The sequence below is a fragment of the Cornus florida genome, unplaced genomic scaffold (assembly GCF_030987335.1).
Source record: "Cornus florida cultivar Cherokee Brave unplaced genomic scaffold, ASM3098733v1 CherokeeBrave_3.0.0_Hap2_Chr04, whole genome shotgun sequence".
Classification (NCBI taxonomy): domain Eukaryota; kingdom Viridiplantae; phylum Streptophyta; class Magnoliopsida; order Cornales; family Cornaceae; genus Cornus; species Cornus florida.
In genome coordinates, this window is record NW_026775574.1 from 48440223 (window position 1) to 48464897 (window position 24675).

The 24675-nt window shown below is 35.4% G+C and overlaps 1 non-coding gene across 1 annotated transcript; it reads left to right on the forward strand.

Moving 5' to 3' along the window:
* Window positions 1–740: 740 nt before the first annotated feature.
* On the forward strand, window positions 741–847 carry LOC132305862 (small nucleolar RNA R71). Its single transcript, XR_009481722.1, has one exon. It is a non-coding gene; the product is annotated as a small nucleolar RNA R71 (small nucleolar RNA).
* Window positions 848–24675: the final 23828 nt, after the last annotated feature.

The window sequence follows — 24675 nt, forward strand, 5'->3', positions numbered from 1 at the left end:
TTAGCCTTTAGAGTGCCTAGAACGGTCAAAACTTTCTCTTCAAAAGCGGGACTCCTAGCATTTCCTTGAGAATATGATAGTTGATTAGGAAAATGAGAATTAGAGAATTGGTTTCCTTGTGATTGAAATGGTCTATATCCTTGAAACCTTGGCTTTGCATCGGAGGTGGAACATACTTCCCTTGGAAACCACCTTGGGGAGGGTTTGAGCCTTCCCCTTGGTTTTTCCAATAGAAATTCGGGTGATTCCTCCAACTAGGATTATAATGATTGCCATAAGGGTTGTTCCTTTGATTAACAAAAGCTGTATTGACTTGTTCATGATGTTCATTTTGCACATGTCCATGGGGACAATTGGAAGTAAAATGTAAAACACTTGAACAAGTCATACATGTCTCATTGGATACATGATGGGAATGCTTAGGGACAGAAGATACTTGATTTGCCGAGTTTTGGTTGATCAAGAATTGATTAAACCTTTGAGATAAGGACTTCATCTCGGTGGCTATTTCATTGGAATGGTCAAATTGATGTAAGCCAATGCTCTTCCTTCCACTTGAATTCCTACCATTCTTAGAAGATAAAGTTTGATACAAAGAATTCTCACTGATGCTCTCATAAAGACGCCACACGTCATCCTCATGCCTATCAATATAAGAGCCACCCATGGAAGCATCAACCATGCCCTTGTAATTTTCCAATAAGCTCTTAAAGAAATATTGAACTAATTGCCATTTGGGCATGTCATGATGTGGACACTTCCTAAGCAATTCATTGAATCTTTCCAATGCCTCATGGAACGTTTCCCCATCCCCTTGTGAAAACTCTCGAATCGAGGTTCTCATGGCATTGGTCTTAGAAACCGGATAGTACTTCTTCAAGAACTCTTGTTGCATTTCTGCCCAAGAAGTTATTGAAAAAGGTCTAAGATTGTTAAACCAATATTTTGCCTTGTTTTAAGAGTGAATGGAAAAAGTTTAAGCCTTAAGACCTCTTCCAGCATGTCCGTGTATCTCACGGTGGAACATACTTCAAGAAACTCATCCAAATGCTTGTAAGGTTCTTCACTTGGGAGTCCATGATAGTTAGGAAGCATTTGAATGGTTTGTGGTTTGATCTCATAGTGGTGTGCTCTAAATGGTGGCAATTGAATGCATGTGGGTGTATTGTATTCATTAGGCACATAGTGATCTCTTAAAGTAAAGGGAGGATTAGCAATTGGAGGTGCAACATGGGCACCTTGATTGCCTTGAATGATGGGAGGTGGTAGAGCATAGATTGGCCTTGGCATTCCCAATGGAACTTGGCCTTGTTGTTGTGGTGGATGAACGAATGGCCTCAGCATGCCTAATAGTACTTGCATGTTATCATGATGCACATTGGGGTGGAGGATGCTTTGTTGGTCTATGTGACCAAGGTCCTCCACATGGTCCTCATTATGTCCTTCCATTGATGAAATGGATTGAATAGAACTTTCTCTTCCCCTAAGGTTTCGAACAACAGATTTAAGATGAAAATTTAGAGGGACAAGAGTGGGTTTCAATGATCTATGACCATGCATGCACAACAAAGCACAACAAGTAACAAGTAATGAACAAATACTTCACCTTCGTAACAAATCAACAAGCAACAAACTTCCTCTATATACAATGTTCATGTACTCCCATGCTATCAACAATATGCAAGAAAAGTAGATTGCCTCCACATGGGCTCACAATTTATCTAAGAATTGAAATATAAGCCTCCACGCGGGCCGACGATTTAACTAGAGATTGTGTTAAGAAAGAGCTCACAAAGGGTCCTTTAGCACTTCAATTCAATTTCAATTTTAGCCTTGCAAATTTTTTTTTAGATTTTTAGCCTATTCCTTTGCTTCTGCTTAGCTCTTTACTTAAAATGCTCCTTTGCTCACCTTCTTTTCAATGCACCTAGTCAAACAAGAACCAACACAATAAGTAACCAAAATGAAAACAAAGTAAAGACGCGATCAAAAGAGTACTAATTCCTAACTGATTGCACAAATACGACGTTGCCTTAAATCAATCCCTGGCAACAGCGCCAAAAACTTGGTGTGCTACAGGGCGTCAACCCAAACCCACAGTTTGTCCACCAAAAGATAATGGTGTAGAGCTATGATGAATGTGGCCAAGTTTTACATTTAGAAATTGCCACTACTACCTTTCACTAAAAATATAGTTAGGGCAAGTAGGGATCATCCCAAGGGATTGGTGGGTCGTACAAGGTTGTGCAATCCAGATTAGGGTTAGTAGGTCGAGTGATCAAAAAGTTGGTTGGTGGTTGAATTACACTAAGATGCAATGTAAACTAAAGTAGGCAATTAAATATAATGGAGAGAAAATAAGAGAGAGAGATCTTGGGGTTTAGAGATCACCTCTAAGCATAGCTTTTCCACACCCTTAATGAATGATTAATGAGGGGGAAAACATGTATTGCAACATAGTGTGTGTGTGTGTTTGTTTCAACAAGCATGGATGACAAATTAAGCATATATTGTCTAAGCAATATGGTGAATAGCGCAATATATTAAACTAAGCCATTAATCATTTCTTTAAGCTCACAATCCAAACACATCACAAGGTTAGAGATATGTGCTACTTGCTTTCATAAGTATAGAACATCAAACGACAAGCATGGATTGTTCTCCCATTTAACATCTAAACTACAACTACACTACAATTAAGCTAATGACATGAAATTAAACAAATTAAACTAAGGGAGAGGCACAATCCATCAAGAAATGAGTATGAACCATCAAACAAAACACAACAGCATTCCATTAAGCACTATGTCTTCACAATCTTTAGATCTATAGCATTAATACACATAGACATGCATCAACAAAATAAGAAATAGAGATAAACACATGAACATCTATTCTAGCATATATAGACATATGGATAGAATGAAATGATCAATTGGAAGCATTAAACCATACAAATCATTGAATAAACAAGATCTATATATATATCAAAGTGTCAAAACATATATCACAGTACAAATCCCCTCAAAAATACATAAATCAAGATGTAAAAAGCATGCTTAGGGCTAACTCTAGCCCCAAGAGGATTTCTAGCCACTCATGGATAGTATCATCCAACCCTCAAGGGCTAACTCCATGGTAGAGATTGCTCCTCTTCTTGGTTGATGGAAGAACTCCAAGCTTGTATCTCTAGCCTCCTCCTTTATTTTCTTCTTCACTAAGAATATCAAAATTGTGCCTCCATCTACTCTCAAGCATATCAAGTATCTCCCCTCAAAAAGTGGCTCATATTCTTTATATAGGTAGGTTAAATATCACCCCAAATGAGCTGGGCTCGTACACCAATATTCCTCCCAATGATTGGATATGAGACAACTTTTAATGAGCTGGAATTTGGATTTTCTCGAGATTTGGGGAGTTCGATCGATCGAACTTGTGGTGAGATCGATCGAACATGGCTGAGATCTATCGAATTTAAGCTGGATCGATCCTCTATGGCGGCCCCTTTTTGGATAAAAACAAATCTAAGATATTTTGAAGATATTTTTGGGAAAGAGACAAATGTGGTAGGTAGGGTGGTACAAGTGGATAAGATGGAATCTTTTCGATCGATCGGAAGAAAGTTAGATCGATCGAACTTTGTGGGATCTTTGGATAAGGACAAAAGAGATTGGATCCATCTTGGAATGCTAAGATCGATGAACTTTCGATTGATCGAATATTTTCTGAGATCAATCGAACTTGCTACATTTCCACCACTTGCTTCCTTTTGCTCCCACTTTGCTCATTTCTTTGATTCATCTCAAGATTGCTTCAATTATGCTCTTATTTAACTGAGTTAGCTTATTTTGGAGATAAGTACCTAAAAATAGAAATAATACAAAATCAATCTAAAGTGGGAAAATAAGATAGATAAAGGTTTTAGAATACCTAAGCTTAAGGAGTTTAAATGCGTACTTTTCAGCGCTCATCAGCTATGTTCCCCAGCAACGATGCCAAAACTTGGTATGGTCAATGCTGAGTTGCAATAAAAGTGTAATGTGTGATGAGAATGTGGCCAAGTTTGAATTTCTAGAATGTCACTACCACTACTAACTATTAATGTAGTTAGGGTAAGTAGGGATCGTCTCAAGGGAAATGAATGGTATTTTTGGCATCAATTGTGGATTAATAGGTTGAAGGATCAAAAGATGGTTTGATTGATTAACTAAGTTAGAATTAAGTAACATTGCAATTAAGTAACAATTTAGAAATTAGGAAAAGATCTATGAGAGAGAGGTCTTAGAGTTTAGAGTTCACCACTAAGCTTCACTTCACCAAACATTAACAATTGTAAATTAATGGGGAGTTTTAAGTTGTAAAATGTGAGTGTGTGCCACTAATTGAAAATAAAGCATGATAGATGGCAAATAATCATAGATTGTCTAGTCAATCTAATGAAAAACACAACCTATCAAATGAGACTAATAACCATTCAATTAAACCACAATTAGTGCATGTGTAATAATAAAGAGAAATGTATTTTTCGCACTCATAAGTATGGAACATCAAACAATAAGAATGGATTATCCACCTACCTAAGAAATTAAAGCAATTACACTACAAATAAGCTAGTAACATGAAAATTAAACTAAAGGTGCGGTAAAATCCATCAAGAAATAAGTATGAACCTTCAAATAAACCACAAGGGTGTTCAATTAAGCACCATGCCTTGGCCATCACTAGATTAACAACATCAACACACATAGACATGCATCAATTTCATTAAATCTAGAGACAAAAATATGAACATCAATTCTAGCATATATAGACATATGGATAGAACTAAATGATTAATTGGAAGCATTAATTCATACAAATCAAGTAAAAATTTCAAGATCTATATTTATTAAAGGTTAAAACATCTATTACAACTAAAATCTCCAAAAATACACAAAAGATAGGTTTAGGAAGCCAGCCTACGGGCTATCTTTAGCCCCAAGAGAAGGATTTAGCCACTCATTGTAGTGGTTATAGAACCCCTTAAGGGCTAGCTTGGAGGTTGGTATCATCATCTTTATCCTTTCTTTCTTCTCAAAACCCTAGTTCTAGAGAGAGAAATTATTTCTATATTTGGTAAGAGAACTCTATGATATATTTTTACAATCCTCTGATAATTCAATTGCAAAACTCTTTGAGTAGGCACCAAGTCAGAAATACAGCCTATGATTGGAAGAAATTTGCAACTACAAAAGCTAGGTAGAGATTGGCGCGCTCGGGAATTAAAAAGCTTAGTGCCAGCAGGCAGTTCGATCGATCAAACACTTAGGTTCGATTGATCGAAGCTGATGTGGCATCAGAAATATCTTTTGGCCTTATCCACTTTGTTGAGTTGGCACCACCTCATTTCGATTGATTGTAAACATCTTCGATAGATCAGGACTCCCTCCGATCGATCAAAGCTCCTTTGGTGCATTTTTCTGGCTTCTTTTTAACTTTGCCTTCAGCTCCAAAATTGAGCTAAATGGCTCTTATTAGCCTATTTGAACTTTATTAACCTAAAATAGGCAAAAACATAAATAAGTACTATGGCATGAAAGTAAGATAGATAAATGGACTAAAATACTGTAGCTTAGGTGCTAAAGTGCATCACATTTGAGCACTTATCGATTACACTACACAAACACTACCTCTCTCTCACACACACACATCCACCCTCCACTTGTCATGATCCTAGACCTCCTCACAAGGCTTAATCCAAGCCTTACACTTGTCAAAATCCTAGGCCTACAACTGTCCCAATGAAAAGTCAACAATTGGTCCAATGAAATGTCATACTTTCTTAAAATTACAAAAAGGTCCTTCCTCTAAATATCTATAAAAAATAATTGCAAAATAGTCCTTAGGTAAAAATATCCCAAAAACTTAATTACGTAAAACATCCCAAAAAATGAAATTGTTTCTGAAGAAACTATGCATCCATACCCCCAGAAAATAAAAATAAACGAGCATACTTTTCTATGAAATTAAATCATGCATTGACAGTAAAATATCAAATAATGCATGCACGTGGTGCCGGAAATTGGTTCCGAACACCGAAGCCTACCTCGGGCTAAACTAAACCCTAAGGCAACGCGAAAAAGAATTAAACAATAAAAATAAATAAATAAATAAAATAATAATAAAAAAATGAATCCCGAAAAAATTGAAAAAGGAAAAAGAAGTCTCGGTCTTTATAATTAAACACTTCTTCTCTACCACGTGGACCCCTAGAATTTCTATTATTGTCCTATAAGTGGTAACGTTGTCCCCGATAAGGGGCCAACAACTTTAGCTGATTGACATAGCTAGAGTCCACCAAATGATACTTACCTGCCATGTTAAACATTCATTAAATAACTTCAACTATTGACTTAAAAGTTTATGTAAAGATAAGGTTAACATTATAACTTTTTTACCTGTAGGTGGTGAAGGGAATTACAAATATGGTTTTTCTATGCACTCATTTCAAATTCTGGAGTCATTAGCAAACCCTTCCCAGCTTGCTAGAATATACGTAAATATCATATCAATAGAACACATAGCCATAACATATTGGGTAGTATCATGTTTTCTACAATAAAACGGAATTTGTTCATCGGCTGACACTACATCATAGACATGAGTTCCATCTATGGCTCCTACATAATTCTTAAAGACCAAATATAACTTTGGGCTGTTTAGGATCTCTTTAGGAATTTCATTAAAATCAGGAGGAGCAATAATCCTATTGCCTAATTCAAAAATGTTTTTCAAAACAACATGAAAGTGAGTTGAAATTGTTTATGTAGAGTGTTGGAATCTTTTAGCAACAACATGATTCATTTCATTATGAAACAAGGTTAGTAGAAATATTGTAACTTGTTCTTCTACCATTAAGAATTTAGAGTATTTCAATCTTAACAATTTCAACTCAGCACACAAAGCCCTAAACATGTGCGGGTACATCCTAGTTCTTATAACACCTAGCTTCGTGTCCATTTAAAATCTCAAATACATATATTTCTCTTTGTAACATGGAATCCTTACAAGCACGCTATTCATAATGTTTGTCATAGTACTCAAATGCGGTTGCAATCATAAGCAGACAAAATTCCTCATCATCATCATCATCATGCAATGCTAATATTGTCCTTATATCCATAAAACCCTAATCCTATTTAACATCAAACAATATCATTAAAGATTACAAACATAATACAGGCATAGCATAACATAAGTCGGTATACAAATATTACAGTCATCCAAAAGAGAAAATTAACATATCAAATATTACAATCATCGAAAACATAAAATTAATATAGCAATTATTACAGTTATCCGACATTAAGTATATAGAGCAGTTAATATATTAAATAGTGAGTTATCTAACATAAAACATGTGATGTCTAGGATTTTTTCAATTTTTTTTTATTTTTGAATTTTTTTATATATGCATCGTTTTATGTGCCATGCACTAATTAGCGTGCCATGAGGACTTCGGTGGTCATTTGGGACATTTCTTAGAGTTAGAACTCTTAGAAATCTATTTTGGTGCATTTTAGCATTTTTCGGATTTTCAGGCCGAGAGGTCCTGCGCGGGCCCCACGCCCGAAAATTTTGTGGTCGGATTTATTTTCTAGATCCATATACATATTCTACATGTTTTTTGGTGTATAGGTGAGGGTATATGTGGGTTTTTGTATGTTAGTGGCTTGTTTGTGGATTAGTGGGCATGTGTGGGCATTTTAGTCATTTTGGTGGTCAAAGGTGGGTCAACCATTTGACGACACATGTGAGGGGACAAGAAACCCATTTTTCCCCTCCATTTCAGCCACTCTTCTCCTCCATCTTTTTTTCTTTTTCTTCCTCCATCATTCCACCATTATTGCACATTTTGACCACTTTTTTTTTTTTTTATTTTAGATTTTGACCATGTGTTAGAAGGGGAAAACCTTACACTTGATGTGATCTTTCTGTTGTAGGAATCAAACCCATTAGGCCGCTTTGAAATTTTGGGTCTTGCCTAGAGTTGGATTTAAGGGAAGGGCTTGGTAGAGAAGTTGTTGATCATGTCTTGATCTACATGATGGTGCGATTTTAAAGGCCATTTGAGACTTCTTGGAATTTCAACCAAGGCTAGAGGAGAGCATTTTTTGTGTCTTCAAGAAGGAAAGTTGGTCTCCTTCTCCTCCTATTCATTTTGGTGGTGATAGCTTGCATTTTGGAGGAGTTTCACAAGGAGTCAAAGCTAGGGTTTGTGTATTCAAGAGGTAAGGGTGTCTAATTCATGGAGTCTTGGGTTTGTGTGAGTTCTTGTGTGTTGAATCCATGATAATGCACATTATTTGTACTATATTGTTGTTACTTGATTAAATTTGTAAAGGTTTTAAATTTATTGTTTTGTAAATTTGGGGTTTACTTATGTGAATAACATACCACTTATGTGAATAAGTTTCAAGTATGCTTTATGTGAGGATGATGTGCTATTTTTGATGCTAAATAACAATAATATGGGTGTTTTACTAGCATATTTACTCATAGCATTGATTTAATTGTGTGTGTAATGACAATTCATGATAAAGATGATAGATTTGGTAAAGCTGATGTATTTCGTGATTAAAAATGGAATTTAATTGAATTCAAGCATGATTGGTAGTTTATGATTAATTATGAAAATTAATGCATTGAATCTTGTGTTATTGAAGTATGTTGCAATGTGGTTTAGAGGTTATTGAGTGGCATATTCATTTCATGGGTAGATAAGTGTGAGTGAAAAGGGGAGTGAGGAAAGGATGTGGTTTTTAAGTTAGTGGAATTGTGATGGACGGAAGACAAACGGTAGTCTTGTTTATGAGATTTAGGTATCTAGGCCCCAAATGGTTGGATGAGTGGTGGTCTTACTGTCGTGACCCTGGATTTTTCAACCCAGTCTCCTGTGATGAACCGAAGATTGACCCGATAACAAATCCAGATGCGGAAGCAAAAGAAACAAGACAATGGTCTCTCAAGGCATAACACACCTCTAAGACCCTAAGATGACTAACTGGAAGCGAAAGCTAAAATGAAAAGGGGTCACTTGGTACCTTATGGCACCAATGACAACCAAAGGAGCAAGATCTAGTTCAAACTAGATCATGTGTGCCATAGAATGGTTCAAACAAGATAAACAACGTCCTATGGGAACAAACAAACGAAGTTAACCTGTCTAGGTAACAAACCAAACAAAACCCACAAGGCAGCTCTATTTCGGTCGATCGAAATAGAGCTTTGGTTTGCCGATTTGAGCCAAGAAAAGAAGGGGAAATGAGCCTTCAGTTCGGTCGATCGAAATGACAAACTGGTCCACCGGTTTATGGCTTAAGATGAAAAATGGCTACTAGAATTGAGTTTTCACTGTTCAATTGAAATTTAAAGGGTATCGGTCGACTGAAACAAGCCACTGGTCGACCGAAACAGGTCAAAAATGTGAAAATCAAGCCTATTATGCACTAAGGCTTCCTATGTTTCATTTGCATCCCCCATGGCATGATCAAAATGCATTATATGCTAATGTGTGATGATGTGAACTTACACACAAGTGTAATATGGCATTTTAAACATGCTACAATGGCCCATGGCCTTATTACAATTTATTTACAAAATTTGACATGCTAAACCTCAGAAGTTGGGAAAATTACATTTTTAGACAAAATCTAGCGCCAAATGAGCACAAGGACAATTATAAAATGCTTGGCCCTTGGCCTCATGTTACACATGTCAAATACATTACAAGAAGTGTACTTATATACACATTACATATTTAGAACAAAATTACAAGTTTTGTCATACAAAGCTACAAATGGGATTTCATGCCAACACTTTTATGAAAATGATACTTTAAGTTTACAAAACTGCCATGGCGTAGTGTGCATCCCAAATCAAGGTCCCTGTACCTGAAAAATGTCCCCACTACGTGGGTGAGTAACATAAAGCTACTCGTAGGAGATGAGCATGCATCGACCTAATGTTTTACAATTATATCACCTTAAGGTGAAACATGTTAAAAGGGCTCATACCGCCTAACGTTTATATCAAAGTAAGGCTTAGGGATCATCCTAAGCTACTTATGCAATTTATAGTGAACAACGGCATACAAGTATGCATGCTTAAGTATACTAAGCAATGTTAAAACATGTTCTACAACATACAAGTATACATTTTCAAGCATACTAAACCATATTATGACAAGTCATGCAATGTCTAAGCATATTTACATAACTATCCATTTTACATGGAAATCTCATAAATCAAGCATACAAACACAAGTATACTAAGCTAAAAGAGATACGCCTAAAACAAGTATACACGGCACAAGCATACTAAATAAAATTTAAACTCACGGAGCAAGTATACAAGTTCAATTATAGTAAATAAGAATCAAATATCCAAGCCACGCATTAATTCTCAAGTTACAAGTAATCCATGATTAACAACTTGAAATTAAATGCGAAATCAAATAGTGAAAAAACTAGGACATGTGGTCGCTAGACCAAACAGGTATTTTCGGGTAATTATGACCCACAAGGTACCACCTAGTGCGCACTTATGACTTAGAAGACACTTGTCCATGTACTAGAGCCAAACCCTAACCATCACATAAATTATGTCCTCACAAGCTTTCCAAAATCAATAATTTCAGAACTTATACAAAATCAAATGCAAGTTACCACATTCTATGCACAAATAAGGTTGAATTCACACAAAACATGTCCTAGAATTCAAGTCTAAATAGCATATGACATGTCATGTTCTTAATATGCAATTTACATACAAAGCAAGAATATTTTACAACAATTGAACCACATTACCATCTTAAGCCATAAGTACTAAATAAGCTCTAATTTAGCAACAAGCTTTCAAGGTAAACAATTGTAATATTCTAACAAGTTATATACCTACCCAAGATATATTTAAACAAGCTATGCAAGACAATGATATTACATATCATACTAAGTCAAATTACCATCTTTAGAGACCACAAGTACTAATTCTACAACAAGTTAGTAGCATGCTCACAAGGTAATTAAACATACTACATTTCAAGAGATTTTCAACCTAACATGGAAAGTCTCTAGATTTCAATTCAATTTCAATTAAGCTCAAATTAATACATGTGAAAGGACATAGCACAGTCTTAACATATATTGCCTCCAGCATCAATTCAAGTGACTAAAACACTTAAAGTAAAATTAATTAAGCTAATTAATTAATTTTCTCTCGATTTTCAAACATATCCAAATGTCCTCAATTTAATATATGTTGAAGAACTCACCAAGGCCTACTTTAATATCACATTACAAGTTGATTTTAATGCCTGATACAACTATGTAAGTTAATCTTTCACAAAAGATAAATATTAAATAAATTTTGCAATTCTTATTCAAATGCTCTCAATTTAATATATGTTAACAAACATACCAAGGCCTAATTTACTAGTATGCTACAATTTAATTCTAAGCAACATACATCTATCTGAATTAATCTTAATCACAGAAAATAATTAAATTAAATTATAAAATTTGAACAAAGGCATGCTTACAAGTTGTATATGCTCATCTAACAATCAATACAACATTAATATAAACCTAAGACATCCCCTACCTTATTTTGAGATGAAATTTTAAATCCCCACTGAATTGAAACTGCTCCGAATCTGGCGATACTCTAAGGTTTTGTCGGGGACAACACAGTGAACAAGAATCCGAAGGAAGCCCCATGAAAATCAGAACTTGACTTCAAAGCCAAACTCAAGAAATGATCAGAAATGAATTATAATAAGGGGGAAAGGTAGAGCACATCGAGGGGAACGATAAACGTTAAGGCCGAAGAGTTTTCACTAAGGAAATTAAGTGGAGGAGAAGAAAGAATGAAGGCAGCCCCTTGGGCTCCCATGGCTGCCGGCCAAGAGGGTGAAGAAGATGTTGGAAATATGATTTTTTGACTTAAGACCCCCTATTTATAGAAAATCTAAAAAAGTGCCCCGAAAGGGTCCCGCCGGGTCCGGAAAAGTGGATTTTGAGCAAACGCGCTCAAATGACAAAAATCTGTGAACAAAAAAGATTTAAAATGAGAAAATATGAACAACAAAAGAAATAGCATCAAAAAATGAGTCCCGAGCAGAGAGATATGCGCCGAACAAGTTCGGCGGCAACTGGTGTCAGAAATCCCTAAAACTGGGGAAAACGTCGAGGGGGAAAATTCTAAGAGTACATGACTCAAATAAATGTGAAAATGAATGCCGTATGAGAATCCAGGCTCAAAATAATGTATTTTGTAATAACTTTCGTTAATTGCACAATGGCCCTTCCAAAAAGTGAAAACTGCACAACTGCCCCAGAATGAAAATATTTTCCAAAAATATTTTCTTAAAAACCCTTGAAATAAAATATCTTCAAAAGATATTTACGAAAAACACCCCAAGAAAAGAAAAAGATTCTAAAAAACTGTGCATCCATGCCCCTATAGATACCAAGAGCAACTAGAGTACCTTTCTACAAAAGTAAAGATACGTGAAGTCAAAAACCAACTCTGAACACAAAGAGTGAGGTTATTCCAACCAATTAACAAATGGGGAAAAGACAAAACAGGGAAGAGGAAAAAATAGGGAAAATGACGAAAAGTGAATAGTGTCTGTAATGACCCGAATTTTTCGGATAAATTTTTTCCGTTGTCTTTTCTCTTCTGAGTTTGGTTTCTTGTCGATTAGTATCGTCTCGAGTGCTCTGGAGTGATTTTCGAGACTCTTTTCTATGGATTGACAACTTCCTTTGAGGACCGAGTCAGTTCCGCACTTTTCGTTTTTCGACACTATTCACTTTTTGTCTTTTCTCCTTATTTTGTCTTTTTCCCTATTTCGTCTTTTCCTCGTTTGTCACTCTGTTTGCGTAACCACACTTCTTGTGTTCGGAGTTGGTTTTTGACTTCGCGTATCTTCATTCTCAATGATTTCTATGAGATACGTATCTTTACTTTCATGATAAAGTACTCTAGTTGCTCCCGGTGTCCATAAAGGCATAAATGCAAAGTTCTTTGGAAACTTTTTCTTTTCTTGGGATGTTTTTCATAAATGTCTTTTGAAGATATTTTATTTCAGGGGTATCTAAGAAAATATCTTTTGGAAGATATTTTCATTTTGGTGCAGTTTCGCAGTTTTCACTTTTTTGAGGGGTCATTGTGCAATTAATGAAAGTTATTGCTCAATGCCTTGTTTTGAGCCTGGATCCTCATACGGGATTTATTTTCATATTTTGTTGAGTCGTGGACTCTTAGAATTTCCTCCTGGACGATGTTTTCCAGTTTTAGGGTTTTTGGCCCCAATTTGCGCCAAACTTGTTTTAGGCATAACTCTTTGCTCAGGACTCAATTTTTGACGTTGTTTCTTCCGTTGTTCATATTTTCTCATTTGGAATTTTTTTCATTCACGGAGTTTTGCCATTTGAGCTTGTCTGCATGAATTTCACTTTTCCGGACCTGGCGGGGCCCGTTCGAGGCACTTTTTGAGTTTTTCTATAAATAGGAGGTCTTAGAAAGAAAAATCAGATTTTTCTCTCTCTCTCCTCTCTCATGGCCGGTCCAAGCTCCATCCATGGCTACATCTTCTATCTCCTCTTTTGGACTTCTTCCCTTCATTAAAAAGTGGTGATGCCTTTGTGTTTATTGTTCCCCTCGGCGAGGCCTTCGATTCCAACCGATTGGAATCTCGTTTTGGCCATTTCTTGAGTTTGGGTTTGAAGTCAAGTTACATTTTTGATGGGGCTTCCTTGGGATTCATGTTCATGGTGTTGTCCCCGACAAAACCTAGGAGTTTTTTCAGATTTGGAGCCGATTTATTTTGGTGGTGATTTAAGATTTCATCTCAAATGGAGGTAGGGAATGTTTTAGGATTTTATATGTTTTGTATTGTGTGTTTTCCATGTTTATACAACCTATATGCATGCCTTGTATCAAATCTAAGAAATTTGAAATATTTAATTCTTTGTATAAGATTTAATTTTCATGATGATGAGAAACTTGGTTTTGAATTGTGGCATGGTAGAAACTCTTGTTTTAATATGTTGGTTAACATATATCAAATTTGGATTAATTAAATAAGAATTGCTCTTTTTAATTAATATTTATCTTTTGTGAAAGATTTAAGTTCATGGCCATACTTTGTATGGAATTGAGTTGTATTATGCTTCTAAATTAAGTTTTGTCATGTTTGTTAACATACTTTAATTTGAGAGCATTTGGTTGAGTTTGGAAATCTAGAGACGTTAATTAAGGGAATTAATTAAAATCTATTTTGGTGGTTTTATGGGCCTAATTAAGCTTGTATGTGAATATATGTAATGACCATGATATGTCTATTAACATATATTAAATTGGGGCCAATTGGAAATGATTTGAAATCTAGAGAGTTTAATTAGTTTGATGTAATTAAATTCTGTCTTGTGTATCCATGGATCTAATCATGTTTTAGAAGTTGTTTCTATTTTAAGAGTATGGATTTAGACTTGTGATGTATTCACTAGATTGTGTTATATGCATTGAAGAGCATTGTTGTTAAATTTATATTCATGAGAGTATGTTTCTAATATGAATATATTGTTGGTTTGTGATTTCATAGCATTATGGATATAAAATGCTTATTATGCACAATTGAGAGTTATATTGCTAACTTGTTACTATGTAGTAGTAATGTGTATAAGTGACGAACTTATTCGGATTATTTTGGAGTTGCTTGGGACATTGTTAAGCTGTGATGGCTAGGGTTTGGCTCTAGTACGAGGACAAGAGTCCTCGAAGTCAAAAGGTCGTGCATTGGGTAGGCTGCTTGGGGGTTAGTAGCTCCAAATTAGCCCTATAAAGTTCGCGCGTTGGGTAGGCTGCCTGGGGGTTAGTAGCTCCAAATTTGCCTTGTCTCGACGGAAATCTGAACTGTGATGTCCAAGTCTCCCACTATTTGTTTTTGCATTCAATTCCAAGTTAACAATCATGTTTACCTTGTTAACTTGTGGTTTTGGCTATTAGCGATTTTGATGTTGTTAAGTACATCCATACTAAATTGCTATATTTAGTTGATTTCACACTTTTAGATTTCTAGTTGATAACCTAGAGAATCTATGTCTTGATGTGTGCTATTAGATATTCTAATTATGCTAAATTGTTATATTTAGTTGATGTTGCATTTTTGACTTCAAGATGATAACCTTGAGAATCAATATGTTGTTGCTTTGTGTAAGCATGCTCCTATGTTGTTACTTTGTGTAAGCATGAACCTATGTTGCTAAAATTGCATGAATGAGATGATTGATGCTAGAAATGATCTTAGGTAGCTAGGATGATCCTTGAGTCTCACCTTTGACATAGACGTTAGGTTGAATGAACCACTATAATTAAATCATGCAAACTTGTAAAACGTAGGTCGATGCATGCTCATTTCCTACGAGTAGCTTTATGTTACTCACCCCTACGATACTGGGGCATATTTCAGGTACAAAAGTTAAAGTTGAGGTCTTCATTATGCTTGGATGGTTTGCGGACTTGGAGACTTCCATTTTTGGTGAAGGTTGGCTTGGAATGCCAATTGTAGTCTTATATGTCAACATGTGTACATTTGATTCCTTATATGTAATGTGTACATGAGTACACTCTTTACAATGTATTTGACATGTATGAGATGAGGCCGGAGGCCAATGACATGTAATTTATATCCTATGTAAATTTTGACTTCATGGAATATTAAAAAAGTATTGAAAAATATTGAGTTTTTGCTTCACCATGTTTGCATTGGGTGTGGGAATTCTATTTTGATTCTTCCATAGGGTCTCATTAATCATGTATGATGTGTGGCCAAGGGCCAAATGGTATTTTGAAATCATTTCATAGTTTTGAATTCCAAGTTTTCGTTCCAAACTTCATTTTTGGCATTTTGGCCGTTGGGGGGTCATATTTTGTATCGGCCATATTTTTGGGCCATGGACCATTGTAGCACATATTACTAGGTAAGTTACGTTTGCATGCATGGTCGTTTCCGGGCAAAGCTTCTTCTTTGGTGAAATGAGCCTCCTACGGACTCATTTTTCACTTTTGTTGCATATTCTGACCTAAGGGTATTTTGGGAATTTCCTTTGGGTAATAAATTCTGTTCTACATATGGTTGAATAGAAAATGTGATTTTAGGGGGAGTTTCTTTTTTGTTTTTTTTCCAGAAAATGCCATCTTGGCATCAGAACTCGCATCCGAAGTTCAGCTCTCAATTTTTAAATTTAGCAGCTTTTTGGATCCTCTGGACCAGTTTTCTTGGGAGGGAATTTTGGGCATTTAACATTGCGTATTTTTCGATTTTCCTCGCGTGTCACGTAGAAAACTCGATTATGAGCTTCTTTGAGTTTTTCCTAAAAATGTCATCTTGGCCCTCAAATTTCCATTTTTCCCGGAAAAACCCCTGCTGCCAGGTTTTTGGGCTGCCCATTCTGCCTCTTTCACATGTAAACGGTTACGAGGGGTTTCGTAACCGGTTACACGTGCATGGGCAGTGTTTTTGGCGAGATTTTTGGCTTCCTAACTGGTTAGGAAGGTCTCCTAACCGGTTAGATGTTCTTGGTTGTCCTTTTTTGGACCATTTTGCCCCTTCTTCTTCCGTTAGCCATATCTTCTTCATCCGGACTCTGAATCAAGCGATTTTTGGGTCTAAGTTCATTTATTTTTCATTATATTTCCAATGGTGTGCTTGGTGGCACCCCCTTTTAAGCTGAAAATGACAATTTTGCCCCTAGGTTCATTTTTGTTCATTTTTTAAACGTTACTTTCCCATTTGATTCCTTTGGGTTCCGTGACCTCGTTGAGGGTCATAGTGGTGTCTTAGAGCCATGTTGTATCTCTAGAGACCATTATTTTGTGTTTTTCTTCGGCATTTCAGATCCGTTATCGGGTCATCCTTCGGTTCATCACTGACGCACCGGGTTGAAAAACTTGGGCCGTAAGAGTGTCGAAAAATGAAAAATGTGAAAATGACTCGGTCCTCAAAGGAAGTTGTCAATCCAAAGAAAAGAGTCTCAAAAACCATTTCCGAGCACTCGAGATGACAATAAGCGACGAGAAACTGAACTTAGAAAGGAAATTTCAACGAAAAAAATTCATCCGTAAAATTCTGAGGAAAAAGGAAGGGAAGAAAATGACTGGGTCATTACACTCATGCCAGGGATAGATAGCTAGTGTTCCAAATGGTGGACAAGCTGTAGACTTGTGTCATTTTGGAGTTAGAGGCCTCTAGTGTGGATTTGTACAGTGTGAGGAATTGGTTGGGAAAGTGCTATTGTGTGTGTAGGATGAGATCATGAGGTTGGTTTGAGGATGAATCATGGTATGAGCATTCATAACATTGTTGGTTTGTGGTACACTTATGTGTGTATAAATGTGGTTAAGTTGATGCTTATATATATTGTTGCCAATGTTATACATTCTTAATTTCGTTGTTTCCCCATAATATCATGATCCCACTACCTTGTCATCCCTCTTCTATATGTGTTTATTCACGGGGCTTCTAAGAGCCATGCCTTAAGCATACTCTACTAAGCGGTGGTGCTCACCCCTTATTTATAAACATTTTCAGGGTTTTAGAAGCGAGATGGAGAAAAGGGCGTACTTACGAGTTTAGACATAGGCATGTTGATCACTTTGATCATCCCTTGTAACCAAGACTATTTTTATGTAAAGGATAGTATGAACTTATAATATTTTGTAATCATTTCAAGGGAATGTAAGGCCATTGTTTTATTGATGTATATCATCAAATATGTTATTGTTTTGACTAAAAAGGGATATGAATGTTTCAAATTATATATGGGTCCATTTTGTTGTCATTTATGGTTTCATATTTCATGTTTGAGTAGGTTGGAAAGCACCCAAATGACCTTCCATGGGACTTAAGAGGTGTCTATGACCATATGCACTCAATTTAGGCTTTTTAGGGCTACCAATTTGAACCAGTTTTACCCCTTTTGAACTGGTTCAAGGGTGAATTTGGTTCCCAATGTGGGCATTCTACCCAAGTTGAACCGGTTCATGTAATGACCCAGTCATTTTTCTTCCTTTCCTTTTTCTGAAATTTTACGGATAAATCTTTTTCATTTAATTTTCTTTTCTGAGTTTGGTTACTCATCACTTAATGTCATCTCAAGTGCTTGGAAATGATTTCTGAAACTCTTTCCTTTAGATTGACAACTTCCTTTAATGACCGTGTCATTTCTATATTTTTCATTTTTTGACACTATTCACTTTTCGTCATTTTCCTTGTTTGTCACTTTGTTGGCAAAACCTCACTTTTCATGTTTAGAGTTGAGTTTTGACTTCATGATTTTTCATTCCAATTGATTTCATCGAAAGGCATAGCTTTACTTTTGGAGAAAAGCTCGCTGGTTGTCTCCTTTTTCCGTAGGGGCGTGGATGAAAGGATTCTTCAGAAACATTGATGCTTCTTGGGGTGTCTTTCATAGATATCTTTTGAAGATATTTTAGTTTGGGGGTTTTTAAGAAAATATTTTTGGAAGATATGTTCATTCTGGGCAATTTTGTAGTTATCCTTTCTTAGAGGGGCCATTGTGGAATTTAACGAAAGTTATTGCAACGGGCCTTATTTTGAGCCTGGATCATCGTACGGGATTCATTTTCACTGTTAGTCAAGTCTTGTACTCTTAGAACTTCCTTGCAGACGTTTTCCCCAGTTTTAGGGTTTTCGGCCCCAGTTAGCGCCGAACTTGTTCGGGGCATATCTTCCTGCACGGGACTCAGTTTTTGGCGCCGCTTCTTCTTTTGTTCATTTTTTTTCATTCTAGTTCTTTTTTGTTCATAGTGTTTTACAGTTTGAGCGCATCTGCGAGAATTTCACTTTTTCGGACCAAACGGGACCCTTTCGGGGCACTTTTAGTATTTTACTATAAATAGAATGACTTAAAGTGAAAAATCAGATTTTCACCATCTTCTTCCCCTCTTAGGCCGACAGTCATGGTAGCCTCTTGGGCTGCCACCTTATTTCTTCTTCTCCACTCACTTCCTTTTGTTATTTGCCTAGGGCCTTAGCATTTATTGAAGGCCTTGGCGAGGCGCACCTTTCCCCCTTATTAGAAAGCATTGCCAACCATTTTTGAGTTTGGGTTTCAAGTTTCATGGTGCCTCGAAGGTTAAAGTTGCTTCCCTCGTTGTCCCCGACATCAACTAGGAGTATTTTCGGATTCGGAGCACTTTTCTTTCGACGGGTATTTGAGATTTCATCTCAAATTGAGGTTGGGATGTTTTAGGTTTAAATAAATGTTGTATTGATTGTTTTATAAGCTTATACAACATGTATACATGCATTTGTAATTAATCTAGAATTTAATTTAATTATTTTCTTTGTATAAGATTTAATTCTCATGGTTGTATATAGTTTAGAATTAAATTCTGATATGTTATTAAATTAGCCCTTGATATGTTTATTAACATATATTAAATTGGGAGGATTTGAATAAGTATTGCAACTTTTATTTAATCTTTCACTTCTATAAAAATTTAATTCACACGGTTGTAATTAGCATGGAATTAACTTGTAATGTGATCTTAAATTAGGCCTTAGTATGTTCTTTAACATATGTGAATTTTAGGACATTTGAAGTTGTTTTAAAATCTAGAGAAAATTAATTAATTAGAATAATTAATTTATTTTAAGTGTTCTATTCACTTGAATGGATTTTTGACTTGATATTATTGATGAGCTTGGCATGTTCTATCATATATATTAAATAGAGAATATTTGAATAAGTTTTGAAAACTTTATTTGTTTATTTTCTGGGCATTAAGTTTAATTTACCTAGTTGTAACTAGTGTATAATTAGCTTGTAATATGGTTTTAAAGTGGGCATTGATATGTTCATTAACATACCTTGAATTGAGAATATTTAAATGAGCCTTGAATACTTTATTTGATTATTTTCTTGTATGAAGTTTAATTCACCTAATGATACCTAGTGTAGGACTAACTTTTATCATGAAATTAAAATAGGCATTGATATGACCTTTTGTTGACCTTAAGGATTTCATCCAATGACAATCTAGGTGTTTTGATGATAACAAACCATTAATGGTGTTTAAGGACTAATGTTTACATTGAGTGTTATATAGATTATTCACATTCAAAGAATGACCTCAATGAAGCACCAAAGATCATTCAAAGTATTCCATTACTCAAGATCACATAAAGGAAAGAAATGGATACAATGAAGACATGAAGTTGCAAGGAACAAAATGCAATGTCCAAAGGTAGCTTGGACTTCAATGAGCAAGAAAGCAACTCAAAGGAAGAAAGAAAGCAATACTACCTCAAGCCTAAACGATCATGGACAATGCATGAAGAAAAGGGGTAGATAGGATGGTGAGTGTTTTGGATTCAATGTCAAAGTATTTATGAATCCATTTGAAGCTCATCTCTATAGGATCATGCATATTATCATCATTCACATATTCCTATATCCTTAGTACTAGACTTTGCACTTCATTGATAGATATTGTCATATGAAGTCTTTGCTAAGAAAGGGTTAGTTCAAGCTTGTATAAGCTTTGAAAGAACTCACAACTTAAGCTAGAAATGCTAGGACCATGCACATTAATCATAAGATTTACTTTGGTGTCTAGAAAGAAAAGGAAAAGGCATTGAACTTAATATTTCATCTTTAAAGCCTTTGTTGCCATAATTTGGTAAATGACTCTAGAACACAATGCACTTGAAATTTATCATCTCCATATGTCCCTAGACTCTTAGAAATAGGTCTTGAACAAAATTGAATCATTCATCAAAGTCCTAGGTGCTAGAAAGATGGATATCTCAAAAGAAGCTATTTTCAGCCTAGAAAATTTCAGACCAGCTTGCACTAAAACTGCTATAACTATTTGTGTAGTTGGAATATTTATGCAAGGCCAGTGGCATTGGAAAGCTGACTTCGAGCCCTTGAGTTTAGACTCAAATTTCACCTAAATTGGATTAAAAATGACTGAGATATGAGCTTCACAAAATACATGATTCTGCTCTGCGAAAATTCTGACCAGGTTGCACTTAAATAGCCATAACTTCTTCTGTGTTTGGAATTTTTGAGCAAGGCCAGTGGATTTAGAAAGCTGACTTCAAGGAAATAAATTTAGACTTAAATTTCACCTCATTTGGAGTTTCATGGACTGAGTTATGTCCATTTGAAGTCATGCCATTTTCTGTCAAAATCCAAAACAAGGTGTTGCCTCCATGAAAACTAAAGCAAGCACATTTTATCAATTGGAGCCGCCTCCCATTTTTATTGGAGCCGCCTCCCAATTATTGGAGCCGCCTCCCATTTATTGGAGCCGCCTCTCATTTTTATAGGAGCCGCCTCTTTGCACTCCAGTAGCCAAAACTTATGTCGTAGAATGCATTTCATGGATTGGAGCCGCCTCCCAGTTATTGGAGCCGCCTCCCATTTATTGGAGCCTCCTCTAATTTTTTGCAGAGCCGGCTCTTCTAAGATATTTGAATCTACAACGGCACTTTTCTGCATTTAAGTCTTCCAACTACTTCTAACAGACATATTAAGCTACGGCTGTCTATATAAGGAAGGCTCATTTTGCTGAAGCATACAGACCACCATTTTTGAGAGACATAATATTACATTTCAAGAGATCTTTTGTTCTCTCATCTTCTCTTCTCTCTCATTTCACTCTTATTCTATTTTGAGAGATTTAATTAAGCATTAAAAGGGCTTTTGCTCTTGCTTTAATCTTCATAGAGTTTTTTGCTCTATTATTCACTTGAGAGATTATAAAAGCTTACATTCTTCACTTATATCATCTTCTCTCATTCATATCATTTATAGAGTTTGAGCTTCACTTATATTCATATATATTCTAGTTGAGAGCTAAAGTTTGTACATCAATCTTTGAGAGATATTTCTTGTGAGCTTGCACTTGTATATCTATCTTGAGAGAGATTCATTCTTGTATTTCATTTACAAACTTTTCTACAAACTTGTAAGGGTTGGTGTGACCCAAAAGAAGCCTAGGAGAAGGGTGTTCTCCTAGCAAGGAAAAGAAGCAAGGTCTTGCTTCATGTAAAGGTTTGCTCTCCACCCGCAAGGAGAAGCTATATTGGATTGGGAAGTCTCAAGAGGGATCTTGAGCCGAGGAGTAGGAGTTTCCGAACCTCGCAAAAATCGCCGTGTTGTTGTTTGCAATTTCTCTTCCCTTATCTCTCTTATAATTATGCTTTAATTGCTTATTCCATATCTTGATCTCATATCTTGATTATTGCATAATTACTTAAATTGTTGAATAGAAATTGTATTTCTATATATTGCGAAAATTATCCATTGTTTGGCATTGACTCTATTCACCCCCCCTCTAGAGTCAATTCTTGGGCAACAATTGGTATCAGAGCCTAACTCTAATTAAAGTACTTAATCGTCTTAGAGTACGATCATGGCCAACAATGGTAGTATCACCCACTTAGAAGGACAACCCAATGATCAACCTCCTTGTTTTGATGGAAATGATTATATCTATTGGAAAATTAGAATGAAAGCCTTTCTAAGAAGTATTGATATTGATTTATGGAAAGTTATTGAAATTGGTGATCATATCCCAACCAAAGTTATTGAGGGGAATGAAAATCCTAAATCAAAAAGTGAATGGGATGAAAATGATCATAGATTAGTTCAATGTAATGCTTTAGCCACATGTTATCTTTATTGTGCATTAATCAAAAATGAGTTCAACAAGATTATCTTTTGTAAAATGGCTAAAGAAATTTGGAACTCACTTGAATTAGCATATGGAGGATCAATTCGTGGTAAGGACTCATATATGCCTATGCTTATTGAAAAAGACGTGTCTTCTATCATAAATGAAAATGAATCAAGTAGTGAGATGCATTCTAGTTCTACTAACATTACTAATCATTTGAACTTTCTTAGTAGAACTTACTCTTATTCCTATAGTGAAGAAAATGAAGCAATGCAAAAGAAGAGTATAGACCTCCAAGCTTCTAGTAAAGAAGTAAGTTGCATAAAAGAGGTGGTTAATCTCTGTCTCATGGCCGACAAAGATGAGGTAAATTCTAACCATGATGATTTTGATGTAAATATTTCCTATAATGAGTTAGTGGATGAGCACAATGAATTACTTGATGCATTTAAAGAATTACAAGGTGTGTTAGAAAACATGCTTGTGAAATGTGCTTCCTTTAAAAAGGAAAACCATGATCTCCTTCAAAGACATGAAAAAGTTAAAATGGAAAATGACTTTTTGAAAAAGGAAAATCATCATCTTGTGCAAAAATTAGAAAAGATTCAAATTGAAAATGAGTCATTGAAAAATGAAATGAAATGTGTATTTTCTAAAGAATCTTCATCAATTGATCTTATTCCTGAAAATGAGTCTTTAAAGAAAATAATTCATGATCAAAATGACATGTTAGCAAAGCTTACCAAAGGAAAAGAGAATTTGAGTACTATACTTAGAAATCAAAGAGATGTCTTTTTCAAAAATGAGATACAATATAATCCTCACACTAAAGATGCATGTTTGTTAAGAATAAAAAGGCCTTTGTATGATCATTTTGTCAAGAGTGGTACCCAAACCTCTAAATGCAATTATTGTAAAAGATTAGGACATAAGATTCATGATTGTCCATTTAGAAAGAAGTTGAGATCAAAGAAGATTTGGGTTCCAAAAGGAACTTATGTTCCATTGCCTAACTTTTATGGACCCAAGAAAATTTGGGTACCAAAAGAAGAATATGCAACCCTTTCTTATAGGGTTACTTAAGGGCATCAATTAAGGATTATGAAGGAAGCATCACTCTTGGGAACAACTTCAAGGGCAAGGACAAGTGGATTCTCAAGTTGGTGCCTAGAGCACAAAAGAAATATTATGCCAAGAATTTCTCAATCACAAAATGGAAAGGATGCATCACATTGAGAAACAACTCCCAAGCTAATGAAGTTAGCACCATGGGTAAAGAATTTCTTTCTTATTAATGTGCTTTTATATGAAGAATTCAATCGTGAAATTCTAAGCATGACATTCTTAATATGCTACTAGTTGCTAATAGATGTAAAAATGTACATGTTATAGATTTTGATATTTTTGCATGAAAGTAGTTTGTTTTGGCATATGAGTTATGAACATGCTAACACGAAATGATACTCTATCTTCCAAATAATCTTTAGATTAAGTATTCTCAATCTTTGTGAAAGATTTACTTTTTGGAAGATATGCCATCAAAGGAAAGCATACACTATCTCATGAAGACCATTAATGCTATTTCATTTGAACCTTATCAAATCTATCAAAGTAGCAATGTCTAAAACATCATCTATATGCCTTTGTGATCTTAAATGCTTTATCCATTTTATTGTGTCACTTCCATGCATATAGAAAATGAGGTTGTTCATCTTGAAAAGGTTTAGTTGGGCTTAACAAAATAAGAAATCAAAGAAATCCTCAATTGAAAATCTCAAGGAACAAAACTCCATGGAAGAGCCATCTCATAAAATCTAAGAGTGAGAGTTTATAATGCCTTCCTAAGAGTGTTTGAATAGTTCACTTCATTATTTTGATCCATCATTGGAGAACATTCTATATGTGCTTGATAAAGAT